Genomic DNA, 14,742 nt, shown 5'->3' on the forward strand with positions numbered 1-14,742 from the left:
TATTGTGCGAACTGTTGTAACTCGCACTCAGTTACTAGTTTAAAAAGAGTCATGTTAGACTCAGAACCTTAACTCTGCGCCTCCACTCATCAAAGCTCCCTATTTCGTCTCCCAGACTCTCTTCCCCTTTCCGACAGCTTCTATCAGCTAAACCTTGCCCGTAGGCTCCAGCGAGAATTGAACTCGCGACCCCTGGTTTACAAGACCAGTGCTATCCGTGGATTGAGGAACAGTATGGGGTTTGAGGATGAAGATTTTAGATGAATGTGGAAATGTCTGAGGTGGAGAGCCGGAAGTTAAATGACAGAAGTTGAAAGTGACATGAATTAACATGTGTATTGAGCATGTACTTGACATGTATATTGTGTGTAACATGTGGTTCTTCTTCAGAGTTCATCGTCAATGTTACATCTCTGATTTTTCCAGCTCTGATACAAGTTCATCCAGCTGGAAGATTTAGCTTGTTGTTCCCTTCACGGACGCTGTTTTTATTAAATGAAGAAATGAACAAAAATTTATTCACTCCGTGACTGGGAATCGAAACCGCGTCACGGCGCCGACGCTAATCACTCGACCCTCAGTGATGCTGATGTGACAAATATGGAGTGAGTTGATCATCTCTGCGCCCATTGCTTCATTTCCAATAACTTTCAATAAAAAAAAGTCACAATGAGGAATGACGGGAAGCGCACATGACAGGATTTGAACCTCAGTTTGAAAATCCCAATACATCCCCTGGGCCGGGACTGCAGTCTCAATGTTTGCAATCTTGCTGTTTATTTCGACAGACAGCCATTCAACCGGTGTTCCCGTTTGCATTCTCTATCGGCGCAACTGCACTCCACCCAGCTTTGGCAAAGGGTCATCTGTACTCGAAATGTGAGCTTTCTTCACTCCTTACAGATGCTGCCAGACCTGGTGAGATTTTCCAGCATTTTCTCTTTTTGTTTCCGATTCCAGAATCCACGATAATTTGCTCCTCCTTTCACATTCATTCCTTTATCTCAGCAACTGTTTACATTGCTCTGTCGCTCCTCTTTCTTCATGCCAAAAACGACACGGCACAAATTCTTGCATTCAATCTGAAATGCTGGACTTCAGCTGCAGGGACCAAAACTCAAACCCATTCTGGCAGTGGCTGCAGTCGAACACAACAACTCCGTAAAGACTGGACCTTCATCCACTGGCTTAGATTACTCGGCAACGTTACCATGTAAGCAGTTGTGTCCTTTACTGGTATCGTTATTGAAATTAGCAGCAATGGAGCTGCGACAGTCCATCAGTCGGCTTGAGCCTGCTCCTTCACTGAATCAATTGATCCTGAACACTGGAACAAGCAGGAATCACATCCAGTCAGAAACAGAATGAGCTGCAGTGAAGGACCACCATCATTTAAACTGCCCTTAACCTTGTCTGGTTCCCAATATCCTGCCAGAAATGACAAGAAAAAACCTCCTGTTGAATTTGCTCAGTCTTCACTTCAGGACACGAGGCGAGATTGTGTTTTATATGTTCCACCAGGCAATAACTGACATTTGTTTTTACGGTTTGGATGAGAGCAACAAATCTCCATTACCTGACCACCAATCGAAACAGCAGTGAAAGTGTCAAACTCTGACCACCAGACCAGCTGCTTCTTGCCTGTTTTACAACTTGCTTTACACACACTGCATGTGCTGCTTTACTTTTCGCGCCAGGCCAGACTACATTCACCACAAGCAAGTCTCTGTTGCAATATGGAACATTCTGTTTCCATCCCAGTGATACATTCAATCAGTGACAACATACAACAGACATTCCACTTACAGTTATTAATTCCACTTCCGACTGTTTGAAACGAGAGAGAACCTTTTCCAAATATTTTCGTTGCAGAGTGAGGGAAAAGTTGAATAATTCAGTGTGAACGCCAAAATCTGACCTTTTTACCATCCAAATGTTACCTTACATCACCATCTCTATTGTCAGCGCTTTGCAGCCTATCACTATCTTTCTGCTACTGTGTTTGTTCTTGACCTGTTGCACATGTGACGTTTCCAGCTGTGATGTAGACTTGCAAAACTCACTCGGCTCATATTGGTAGATCTACTTTCGATCAGATAGTAAATCACGTTATTTTTCAATAGTTTGCTGACAGCTATAAATAATCGTTCTCTAAGCGGGAATTGAAAACAAACAACACTGGGGAGTACTGAATACAACCCACTGGACTCCCAGGGCCACGGGTGAACTGTGTTTTTCAAAATGACTTACCATATATCCCTTCATGTGTCCAGTTTGGATGGAACATAAGTGACTGCTTCAGCTAATGACAACACTGATTGTGTTTGCTGGGACATGAAATCGACAGTGAGGTCAAATAGTCCCACAAGATGCTGAAGTGATCGTGGTATATAAAATTCAAAATAGGATTGAAGAAAGTGAAATCTTTTTTCTTATGCGCAATCGGGAATACCATGTCAAATGTATAGGTTGAGAGGTGGTAGATTTAAAACTGAGATGAGGAGGAACTGCTTCTCACTGAGGGTCGTGAATTTGTGGAATGCATTGCCGTATAGCACGGTTGAGTCTGAATCATTAAATGATTTCAAGAAAGAGACAGATATATTCCTGATAATTAAAGGGATGAGGGGATATTGGAACAGGTAGGGAGGTGGATTTGAGAACAGGGAGAGATCAGTCATGAACTGATTGCATGATGGTTCAGGCTCGAAGCGCTGAATTTGCCCACTTCTGCTCCTAATTCTATGTTCCTAAGTGTAAATTTCAATTTTTCAAACCCACCAACTCATCACTGTGGCTCCAATGTAATCTACGTACATTACACTCACAGGTTCCCCTTCATCCACAATACAACTGAGTCCTGTAAGGGACTGAGGAATGGCCCCATTCTGTGGTTTAATTACTTTAAATTACTTTGTTTCCCTCATTTAATCTCTCCTGATTTACACCCGGCAAGAGGCCTCAAACCCTCTTGTTATGCTGCTGGATAACACTTGTTTAAAACTTCCTACATTTCTAAAAATTCCCAGTTGTTCCCAATGAAAGGTTATGGAGCTAAAATATAAGATTTGTTTTCCTGTGCACACAAGCTGTCTGGCTGTCTGAGTTTTTCCAGCATTTTCACCTTTCACTGCAGAAGTCTGAGCAGCTTTGGATGTCAATGGAAATATTTTCATTGAACAACATCCGCAGCAGTGGCTCATTGGACGAGAGGTATGACTCGGGCCTGGGGAGTAAACATCTACAAACGTGTGAGCGATCTCGGGTTCACATGCCGGACTCGATCCTTCAGTCAGCTGTTGTTTCATATTGGACAAGTCATAGGTTTTACAAATGTATTTTCAGTGCAAACGTTGGGATTGGTTTACGTGGGATTTGGTTTGAGAACCTGAGCACAGATAGCAGGCAATCTATCAACACAACACTCACACAAGAAAATCAAGACATTAAAAGGTTAATATGCTTGTGGCCACTCACTTGATCTCTGTTCACCAGTTTAGAGGACCCCATGTTTGTTGGTTGAGACAGCAAGCTGTGTGATTATTGTTATTCATTCTTGGATTGTGGATGTGTACCGCACTCGCTATTTCTGTTTTTCATTGTCTCTATACAACTCCCTCAGACTCACTGACGATGTTTTTATTACGTTGACATCTTTTGCTCCTTGCTCTGTCCATTATTTAGCTGTCTGTGTGTAACCGAGGTTCACTGGATTGATTTATGAGTTTCTCCTGGGAGCAGAGAATCAGTGGGATGAGTCTGTTCGCTCTGGAGTTTCGAATAATCAGAGGTGATCTTGTTGAAAAGTCGGAAACTGGGAAACAGTTGAACAGTGTAAATGTTGAGTTCCCCCCACCCCTGGCTAAATTATTAAGAACAAAGCAAAATAAGGTGAATGATGTAAGAGGAGTTTGGAATATTTGGGAGAGGTGAAGCTAAGAATTGGAAGATGTGAATAATGTAATTAATGATTGAGATGAATGGATAGGAAATTTGGGGATTCTGTCGGTGGATTCATTGCAAACTTTGAAATCAGAACAAGCTGAGACACCAGATGGAAAAACCGTATTTGTCTCCATGCATTTTAGGTTATGGAAAGCATTTGAGTACGTGTGCCCGGCTAGCTCAGTCGGTAGAGCATGAGACTCTTAATCTCAGGGTCGTGGGTTCGAGCCCCACGTTGGGCGACGTTGATTTTTAAACTTTGCCTCATTCCTGGGTGAATTCCAGATCTCCATTCCTCCAGAAGTGTCACCGCTCAAACTGAGTCTTTCTGCTTTCTGCGTTGTTTATCTCACAGTTGTGGGTTTGTGACTGAAAACTGCCTCCAGCTCACTGGAAGGCGGGGAGTTGAGCGCTGAACTCAGCGAGTGGTTTTGTTCTCATTTATTATGAGATTTAAACCCAGATCTGCGAGATTGTGTCAGTGGGAACAATAATCATCTCCATTGTAATTCAATCACTTCAGCCTTCCATCCGATCAAAAGACCGTTTGTCCTTTCCTCCTCTCCCTCTCTATTTTCCTTGACTTAATTTTTCCAGTTAGGGTCAAAGGTCAGCAACCTGAATCATTCACTCTCTTTCCCTCTCCACAGAAGCTGTTGAAGCCGATGAGTGCTTCCAACATTTTCTGATTTGAGGTGGGATTCGCAGCAACTACAAAACCTAGTTTTGGATCACAGTGGTTCACTTTTCTCTGACTGAATCTTACCTGTCTGAACAGTTGAAAGGTTGAGGTCTTAAATAATAAGACACCAGAATATGTCACCCTGTTTGACATGAAATGAAACAAAATGAGAATTAATCATTTCTTAAAATGCTGCGAATGCAATATATATTTTGTTGTCAATGCGACCATTTGTTGTCCATCCCTATTTCCCTCTGAACTTAGTATTTTGCTGGGCCATTTTAGAGGGCAGTTAAGAGTCAATCACATTGCCTTTCCTCTGGAGACCTATGGAGGCCAGAAAGGAGAAGGATGGCAGATTTCCTTCTGCAAGATGTGTTTTCATGACAATCAGAAAAGAAAGCTTCATTACTGAGACGAGCTTTCACTTCCGTTTCAGTTCTAGACTGCGGTGGGATCGTGACCTCTGAGCCTGGGCCACAGGATTCATACTCCACTCATTTTACCACTACGTCAGAATCTTCCCGGAAGAGTGTAAGTTTAAATCCTTCACATGGAATCAAACTACTTAATTTCACATTGAAAACAAACATTTAAAGCAGTGTATTGTTGAAATCAGTGTCGTACACTCAGGATACCGGGGAACTGACGAGATATCTATTGCTTTCATTCAAAGACAGAAAAATGTGGTGAATCCTCAGCGTGAGTGATGAAGGAGCTGCGCTCCGAAAGCTCGTGAGTTCAAACAAACCTGTTGCACTTTAACCTGGTGTTGTGAGAATTCTTACCGGGTACTGAAGGGCATTTCTTTTACAATTCGCAAAAAGATTATTTTTATAAAATTAACAGCTTTCAGCAAATCGCACCGCAATCACATTGCAGACGGTGCAGTGAGTTACTCTCCTGGCCTCATTGCATCAGCCTCAGAGGACGATTTCTCAAGAACACAAAACGCTCAGCGATAAAGAGATCGGAGGCTTCATTCATCAGGGATTACCCGAGAGCACGTGACCTTTCTCCCAAATCACACACGCACACACACGCCCACAATTGCTCAATAATGCTCAGGTCACCTCAATTTCCGTGTTGGTTTCGTCGATAGAATTCGCTGTTTTCACTGCCATGGTCTGGGTTCGATTCACGGTTAGGGAATGATGATTCATTGCTCTCGTGCAACACATGAATTAAGGAGAGGGGATATTGCTCCCTGGTCGAAAACGGGAGAGATACTTGTGGCAGGTTGAACAGGAAGAAGGAAAAATCTGCCCCATTCCACAATCCTGTCAATTACCCACAACAATTCATATTTACATTGAGAAGTCTTACAACACCAGGTCTATTTGGAGTCAGGAGCTTTCGGGGCGCTGATAAAATACAGCAAATTTATTTTATTATCGGAACAAATGAACCTGTTAGACTTTAACATGACGCTGTGAGAATTCTTATTATGCCCACCCCAGTCCAATGCCGGTATCTCGACGTCATACTTACTTTGCAATTGCTGGTACTTCCTGTCAGAATGAATGAGCTACCTTCTACTACATTAAATTTCACTGTAGCTCACCATATTCAAAGAGTAATGTTTGTTTTAAACCTTATTGTGGTAAATCTGTTGAAAAACTTCAGCTTATCACTGCTCTGCTTTCATCACACTGGAAGCTAATGTGAAAAGATGACTAATTTCAAAGCTGAACAACGTGCACAAGACTGGAAGGAGAATGCGACTGTGAATAATTGGCACTGTGCATATTCTTGTATTCAGTACATGGGAAAATGAGGAGAATGAAATCCTGGTGGTCCAGTGCTTCGGATTTGGCGCTTTCAGGGTCAGAGACCGGCTTCGATACGCCAAGATATAAAGTTTTTGATAATCCATTTCACAAACCTGAGTTGTTTCCTGATCGAATACAGCTCTGTCAGAAGCAGTGGAGTTCGATCTATATTTGTGTCCGAATTGGAAATGTTACATGGGCAACAGTTCAAGAACAAACACAGATAGTGAAGGACAGTGATAGGCTGCAAAGCGCTGCCAATAGAGATGGGGATACAAGGTCAAATATGTATGATAATGGGGTAGATTTTATCGATTAGATTGACACAAACATCACCTCGTCCTGGATCCAAATCTCAGCCAAATCACAAGAAAACATCTCGCTAACGTTAACGCTGAGCTCTCCGACTTCACTCAGAAACCAGTAACTCTGAGACAAAGCGGGATGCAGTCTGACCACTGGATCCCCCTCCACCACTTAATAAGACTATGCTGGAACCAGAGCATTCGCTTACAGCTGAGGGGGTATAGCTCAGTGGTAGAGCAGTTGACTGCAGATCAAACGGCCCTCGGTTTCAATCCGAGTGCCCCCTTCCTTGTCTAATTGTTACCTTAGTTTCAATTGTGACTGTCTTTATTTGGCTGCAAAGCGCATTGTGACGTCCACCAACCCGGAAAGGCGTCACATAAATAGAAATCGGTCTTTCATAAATTACCTTCCATCCCAATTATTTGGTTACTGACAATCGTCAGTGGAAACAGTTTGTCCCTTTCTGCTCTATCAAACGGCCCTTTCCCATGTTGGGAGAAGCGGGAAACCACTAAATCGCTGCAACACTGTGGGGAGTAAAGTAGTCAAAGGGGCTTGCATAGTATTGTAAACGATGTGGTCATGTTATAGTTCTCGACTATGTTTTAAAAAGAGAGAATTGGGGTTGGATATATACAACACTCGCTGACACCCTAATATAGTGTGTCTTCGTCTTAGTGGCGGAATGCGTTATTGCGTTCGACTTTAAGCAAATGGTTGGTGGCTCAGTACCATCCAGAGGCGGGTGGTTGTCCTTTTATTTTCCCCACAAGTATTCAGTGTCGCGCAGTTCCGGCTTGTGAACCTAGGCAACAATAAAAATATTTCTCAAGTGTTGCCGCTCGACTGTTGTCAGGTGTTGTCAACATTATTTATTTAATGAATATTCATATCATACATATCACATGGTATAATATATATTGATTTCAAATATGCAATTAAAGTTAAGAATTAGAGTCTTGGCTGGATGGGTTTGTGTGTCAGTTCTCCGATGCGTCCTCATCTGAGACTGGGAAACAATCTCTCAGTATTCTGTCGGTTCAATAAGATTGCCTCTCAGTATTCTAAACTCCAGGGAATTTCAGCCCAATTTACACAGACTCTCATCCCAGGAGAACTCTCTCATCACAGGAACCCATCAGGGTTTCCAAATGAAGGGTAGCCTTTAAAAAAGAAGCATTGTGGATATCAAAAACGCACCGAATATTTCACACTTGCTCCCAACAAAATCCTGTATAAATGTAAGTTGGCGTTTTTATTCTTATACAGCAATCTGTTGGCAATAAGGACCAAAATGCCATTTCCCTTCCTATTGTTTGCTGCACCACCATGCTATCTTCCTGCGTTCCTTGTACAAACACACCCAAATCTCTTTCAACATAAAAGCTTATAACTAGGAAAGACGATGGCCTAGTGGGATTAACGGGAGACTATTAATCCAGGACCTCACCCAATTTTATGGGATCCCGGTTTTGAATCCTGCCACGGCACGTTGTGCAATTTGTATTCAATAAAAACTATCTGGAATTAAGAATCTACTGATGACCATGAAACCATTGTCGATTGTCGGAAAAATAAACATGGAGTTCGGTAATGCGCTTTAGGGAAGGAAATCTGCCGTCGCTTATACGGCATGGCCAACATTGATTCCAGAGCTGCAGCAAAGCGGTTGACTCCAAACTGTCCCAGGGCAACCAGGATGGACCATAAATGCTGGCCAGCCAGCGACGCCCATTTCTAATGAATTAATAAAGAACTAGGTCACCTTTGCAAACATTGCCTGCTCTTTCTCCATTTACGAACAAGAGAATATATTTTTGGGCAACATGGTGGCACTGCTGCCTCACAGCGCCAGGGACCCGGTTTTGATTCCCGGCATTGGTTACTGTCTGTGCAGAGTCTGCATGTTTTCCCCGTGTTGCGTGGGTTTCCTGCGGGTGCTCCTTCTTACTCCCACAGACTGAAAGATGTGCTGGTTAGGTGCATTTGCCATGCTAAATTCGCTCTCAATTTACCCGAGGAGGTGCCGGTTCTGCCGACGAGGGAATTGTCACAGTAACTTCATTGCGGTGTTAATGTAAGCTTAATTGTGCCACTAATAAAAAACCTTTAAATTGCTCAACATTATACCCGATGTGCTCCAACCACTGAGCCACGGAGCCAATTCCTGCGCCTCGTGCGGAGTTAGTGTATCATCATCAGTGGAGCGAAGAAGAGGTTGAATTTTCAGGTGGGTGATATTTGATGGATGTGGAAATATCCGAGGTGGAGAACAAGGAGTTAATCGATGCGATTTGAAAGAGGAAGGATTTGACATGTGTGACAGTTGCTTTTGTGGTAAATGTCTGCCGTGTCATTCTTCTTCAGAGTTTATTGCTGTTGTTACATCTCTGATTTTTCCAGCTCTGATACAATTCATCTCAGTGGTTGGAACACATCGGGTATAATGTTGGACAATTCGTTTACTGAAGAGTTAAATAAGAAGTTATTCACTACTTGCCTGGCAGTCCAACGCGGAACATGGCGCCGAGTCCTAACCACGGGACGCCAGGAAAGCAGATATCAGAGATTTGAAATTCGTTGATAACCATCTCTGTCTTCACTGCTCCGTTTCAGGTCACTTTCGTTACTGACATTGTCACACAGTCATTCCAACATCATGTAACCAACTGAAGTAAATTATGTCTTCTTCCTTTATTTTCAGATACTTTCAACTCCAGAAATTCAGTACGTGCTGAGCAAAGTGCTCTGTTTAGTTAACAGTTTGTCATTAATTCCGGGCCATAGCGGTGGAAACATTGACTGTGAACCACTAGACCACCCAGGCCGTACTATCACTGGCTCAATGTTGCCTTGCCCACCATTCCTGGTGTCATGAAATTCATCCTACCTTCTGATCTATCACAGAAATTCCTTTTGTTCCTTTCACTGAGTGATTCCTGACTTTGCAATCAGAAAATACTGGGAACACTCAGTAGGTCGTTTCATTTCTTCGTGACAAACGCGCAACTAATTCCAATACTCGAATCCTCTGAAATTAAAAGCATTTGGAAATGTTTCTGTGAAGGCAAAATACTGCGGATGCTGGAACCTGAACAAAAATAAAAAAATGCTGGAAAATCTCAGCAGGTCTGACAGCCTCTGTAGAGAGAGAATAGAGCCAACATTTCGAGTCCGGAGCTCTGACGAAGGGTCATCCAGACTTAAAACGTTGGGTCTATTCTCTCTCCACAGATGCTGTCAGGTTTGTTTAGATCTTGCAACCTTTTCTCTTTATGATGAAAGTATTTCTGCCGGAATCAAACGGGGGACCTTTCGCGTATAAGGCCAATGTGACAACCACTACACCACAGAAACATTGCGATGCAATGATTCAAGGAAACTGGTTCCAACAATTGCCAACAATAATTTGCATTTGAGTTGCATGGAATTCGTGTGATAACAAAGGTATTTCGCAAAGTTAATTAACTGGACATATAGCAGTGGTGAGATTCGAACACACGCTTCAACTAATATTACTGTTCTGTAAGTAGTCTCACGGCACCAGGTTAAAGTCCAACAGGAAAGCTTGTGCTACCAAATAAACATGTTGGATTTTAACCTGGTGTTGTGAGACTACTTACTGTGCTTACCCTAGTCCAACGCCGGCAACTCCACACCATTACTGCCCTGAACTCTACCAGCAGAACCTATTGATGCCGTATCTGGTGTTGCCAATGAATAGAGTCAATGGAGTAGAATTGGGTCACATGTTCCATTGTGCCTCCTCCACGATTGAATAAAGGCAGATCCATAGCCTCAACTCCAATTTCCCAGTTTATCCCGATTGCCCTTCATTCAATTAGATTCCAACAGCTCTCCACCTCAACCTTCAACGTCTTCATCAACTGAAGATCCACAGACCTCTGTGCGGCTACAGAATTGATGCAGGATGGCGCCCGAGCGAGGCTACCTCTTGCAAGCTGTGCCCTGCATACCTTCTAATTCTATCTTTCACTCTCGTTCTATGCTTCTAAAACTTCATTCTAACTATTTTAAAGTCTCCAACAATGCTTTAAATCAATTTCTTACAATCTAGCTTTGATTGGAATACTACATTCTGCACTCTCTCATTTCCTTCTCTATGAACGGTATGCTTTCTCTGTGAAGCACGTAAGAAACAATACTTTTCACTGTATGCTAATACATGTGATAATAAATCAAAGAATTCCAAAGATTCACAAGCCTTTGAGTGAAAAAATGTCTCCGTACCTCATTCAAAAATAGCTGAAACATCATCCAGAGAATATTAGCCCAGAGTACCTTACTGAGGCACTTTTTGTCACCGTATAACCGTAACATCACTCACTTGCCATGGCAAATCCATCTAGCCTACATCAACTGCACCGTGAGTGTGACAGTCGAAGTAGAAAAGCAACAGTATGTCAGTGGCGACTTTGCTGAGGGCATTTTTTAAATAAATGGTGAAGAACAAATTAACATTTTGTCTGCTCCAATCCAGTTCATATGCAACACCGACCTAGAATCAGGGAAATTTTTTTTAAAATATTAATTTTGATTATGTTTCCACCTTATTTTGAATCGAGGAGCCCATCGTATATGAAATGAACATGTTAACTCCTCCAATCCAGGAACTCTGCTCATGACCAATGTATCAAGTCTTTAAGAAACAAAACAACGTGAGTAGAGAGAGCATCAAGACAGGCTAAAAAGATGTGTATTGTCTCCAGACAAGACAGCCAGTGAAACTCTGCAGGTCCAGGAATCTATTCCAACCATTATTCATGTAAATTGAGTTTGTCTCCTTATATGCCCTGTTTGTGAACATAATTCCCACTCACCTGAAGAAGGGGCTTGGAGCTCCGAAAGCTTGTGTGGCTTTTGCTACCAAATAAACCTGTTGGACTTTAACCTGGTGTTGTTAAACTTCTTACTGTGTTTACCCCAGTCCAACGACGGCATCTCCACATCATGACCAATGTGACCAGCCGAGAATATCAGATTGCAATGTAAATACTTGTTTTGTAGAATTTTAATTCTGTTGAATACCTTACCCATGTGGCAGAGTCATTGATCTAACATAAGATTCAGAAAGTAACATTTGCCCCGAATTTTATCTCTGTCTCCATGACTGCAGTTGCCGAATATTATTCAAGTATTGGGCAAGTGTAAGTGCCGCATGGCTGTGAAATAATGTGATGCCTTAATATTTAATAACACTTAGCGATGTGACAGCTGCTTTGAAAAGGTTTTGTCAGTTTTTTTGAACACTATAGTCAGTATCCTTCAGGAACACAGGTGACATATGGAAGTGTTTAAAATTTGATGCGTGTCCACAGATTCTGCCAAACCTGCTGAGAATTTCCACCATCTGATGCGTGTATTATAAATAAAGGTTTTGTCAGAACATAAAACACACCGCAAGACGGCAATGATAAATGAAATAGTCCCACAAGCTGTTCACGCGTAACTTTCAATTTCCAAAACACACCAATCTCATCATTGCTGATCCTGTGAAACTTATATAAAACACGGCAGGCATTCTTCTCTCAAAGAAACTCAAATGTGAATTATCTGCTCTCAATCTCAGGACGTTGCAATTATAAAAACAGCATTCTGGTGAAAGTTTAGCTCAGTCCTCATTCCACTGATTATTGCCGACTTGCTGTGTATTTCCCTCGTTGAACACATTTCAGGTTGGGACAGACAAATTCCTGATCTATCTGAGAAAGAAGGGGAGTGTGCAGGATAATGGCAACCCAAGATCAAACATGGGTTAAAGTTTCGAGTTCAGTTATTGAGTTTAATAATATTTGAAATATATAAATTGTTACAAATAATATGTTAGAGATAAATGTTCAATAAATTAACGTCGGCTAACAGCAGAGGCAGAAACACACGATAAGCTTTTTTTAGTGTTGCCCAAGGACTCAGTGACACTCAAAACCGAAGAGACAATGAAAGCAGATGGAGAGAAAAAAAGGTGAAATCACCGACCCTGGATGGATTCGAACCACCAATCTTTCGGTTAACAGCCGAACGCGCTAACCAATTGCGCCACAGAGACTGACACAATGGGCACCAACATGGCATCCTTAATCAGGGTGGCAGCGTGTTGGCTGCAAATTCGACGCCAATGCAATTTTCACGAAACCTGACACAGAAAGACCAAATGATGGTATCGTTTACAAATCTAAACATGTAGATTTTACTATTTTACCCCACAGTGTTCACGTTTTACCCCAAGTACTGTTCACGTTTAGTTCAAAATTGCACTCAAATTAATTACCTGTAATAAACGCTTCAAACATTGCACAGATACCGAATAACCACATTGCTGTTTGTCTTTACGCCTATTTACTTAGAAACCTGCAGACACTGACAATATGTCACCGCTGGTTCTACCAGTATTGAGGCTCGGTGTCTCCTGTTCCCGCTCATATGTCATGACATTCTGTGTTTGGCGTAGGGTACAGCCACCAGTCTCCTGACAATCGGACAGTAACTGATCCAAATGCACAAACTGCAAAGATTGAAATTTCAAACGGGATAATGATATTCAGAAGGAAGTAACATTTACCATTCAATGACATCAATGCACAATGCCGCAATTCACACACTGAGTGTGTGTGAACGCACAGTAATCGCTGACACTGCTGAAAACTCGAATTCCTTTTGTTTAACAGCAATATATTGAAGTTCACTGACGTCGTATGTACGTCATAGCGAACACAGAATATGACACACATTGATAACTTGCAGGGAATATATTATAAATAACGGATCTTTCATCAATGTTTAGTTCATGCAGGATTTTTAGAATCCGGGATTAATATTACACACATTCAAAGGGATTTATAAGTTTCTAGTTTGACTTATGGACAATTCTGCTAAACTTTCAGTTAGCAATTGTCCAGCAGAGTTTTTTTTTTACCTTACGTCCTCGCTGTGAACATAACTTGCAAAATCAGTCTTCCAATGAATGAAATGCTCACTCTGTCACCTTTACGGGAATGAAGATTCCTTGAGGAAAAAAAAGTGCACCGTTGTCAGTTTAACCGCTAACGTTATTATAAATTATTTGGACCAACTAGAAAAATGGGCTGAAAAATGGCAAATGGAATTTAACGCAGACAAGTGTGAGATATTGCACTTTGGAAGGACAAACCAAAGAAGAACGTAGGATGGTAGGACTCTGAAGAGTGCAGTTGAACAGAGGGATCTGGGAATACAGGTACAGAATTCCCTAAAAGTGACGTCACAGGTGGATAGGGTCGTAAAGAGTGCCTTTGGTACATTGGCCTTTATAAATCGGAGTATCGAGTATAAAAGTTGGAGTGTTATGGTAAGGTTATATAAGGCATTGGTGAGGCCGAATTTGGAGTATTGTGTACAGTTTTGGTCACCTAGTTACAGGAAGGATGTAAATAAGATTGAAAGAGTGCAGAGAAGGTTCACAAGGATGTTGCCGGGACTTGAGAAGCTGAGTTACAGAGAGAGATTGAATAGGTTGGGACGTTATTCCCTTGAGCGTAGAAGATTGAGGGGAGATTTGATAGAGGTGTATAAGATTTTGATGGGTATAGATAGAGTGAATGCAAGCAGGCTTTTTCTGCTGAGGCGAGGGGAGAAAAAAACCCGAGGGCATGGGTTAAGGGTGAAAGGAGAAAAGTTTAAAGGGAATATTAGGGGGGGCTTCTTCACGCAGAGAGTGGTGGGAGTGTGGAATGAGCTGCCAGATAAAGTGGTAAATGCGGGGTCACTTTTAACATTTAAGAAAAACTTGGACGGGTTCATGGATGAGAGGGGTGTGGAGGGATATGGTCCAAGTGCAGGTCAGTGGGACTAGGCATAAAATGGTTCGGCACAGACAAGAAGGGCCAAAAGGCCTGTTTCTGAGCTGTAATTTTCTATGGTTCTATGGTTCTAAAGCGAGGTCGGGAGGTGGAGCTTCTCGCTGCTGCCATAACCTGAGATTGGCAGTTGCGGTCCCAGTTACCTCAGTCAGATACATGTGCACTTCCGGTTCTAACG

General features: G+C 42.2%; 3 non-coding genes across 3 annotated transcripts; 2 read left to right on the forward strand and 1 right to left on the reverse strand.

Moving 5' to 3' along the window:
• Positions 1-4,114: 4,114 nt before the first annotated feature.
• On the forward strand, positions 4,115-4,187 carry trnak-cuu (transfer RNA lysine (anticodon CUU)). Its single transcript has one exon. It is a non-coding gene; the product is annotated as a tRNA-Lys (tRNA).
• A 2,732-nt stretch (positions 4,188-6,919) lies between these two features.
• Positions 6,920-6,991, forward strand: trnac-gca (transfer RNA cysteine (anticodon GCA)). Its single transcript has one exon. It is a non-coding gene; the product is annotated as a tRNA-Cys (tRNA).
• Positions 6,992-12,701: 5,710 nt separating this feature from the next.
• On the reverse strand, positions 12,702-12,775 carry trnan-guu (transfer RNA asparagine (anticodon GUU)). Its single transcript has one exon. It is a non-coding gene; the product is annotated as a tRNA-Asn (tRNA).
• Between the last annotated feature and the right edge of the window lie 1,967 nt (positions 12,776-14,742).

Source organism: Mustelus asterias, chromosome 30 (genome assembly GCF_964213995.1).
Source record: "Mustelus asterias chromosome 30, sMusAst1.hap1.1, whole genome shotgun sequence".
NCBI lineage: Eukaryota > Metazoa > Chordata > Chondrichthyes > Carcharhiniformes > Triakidae > Mustelus > Mustelus asterias.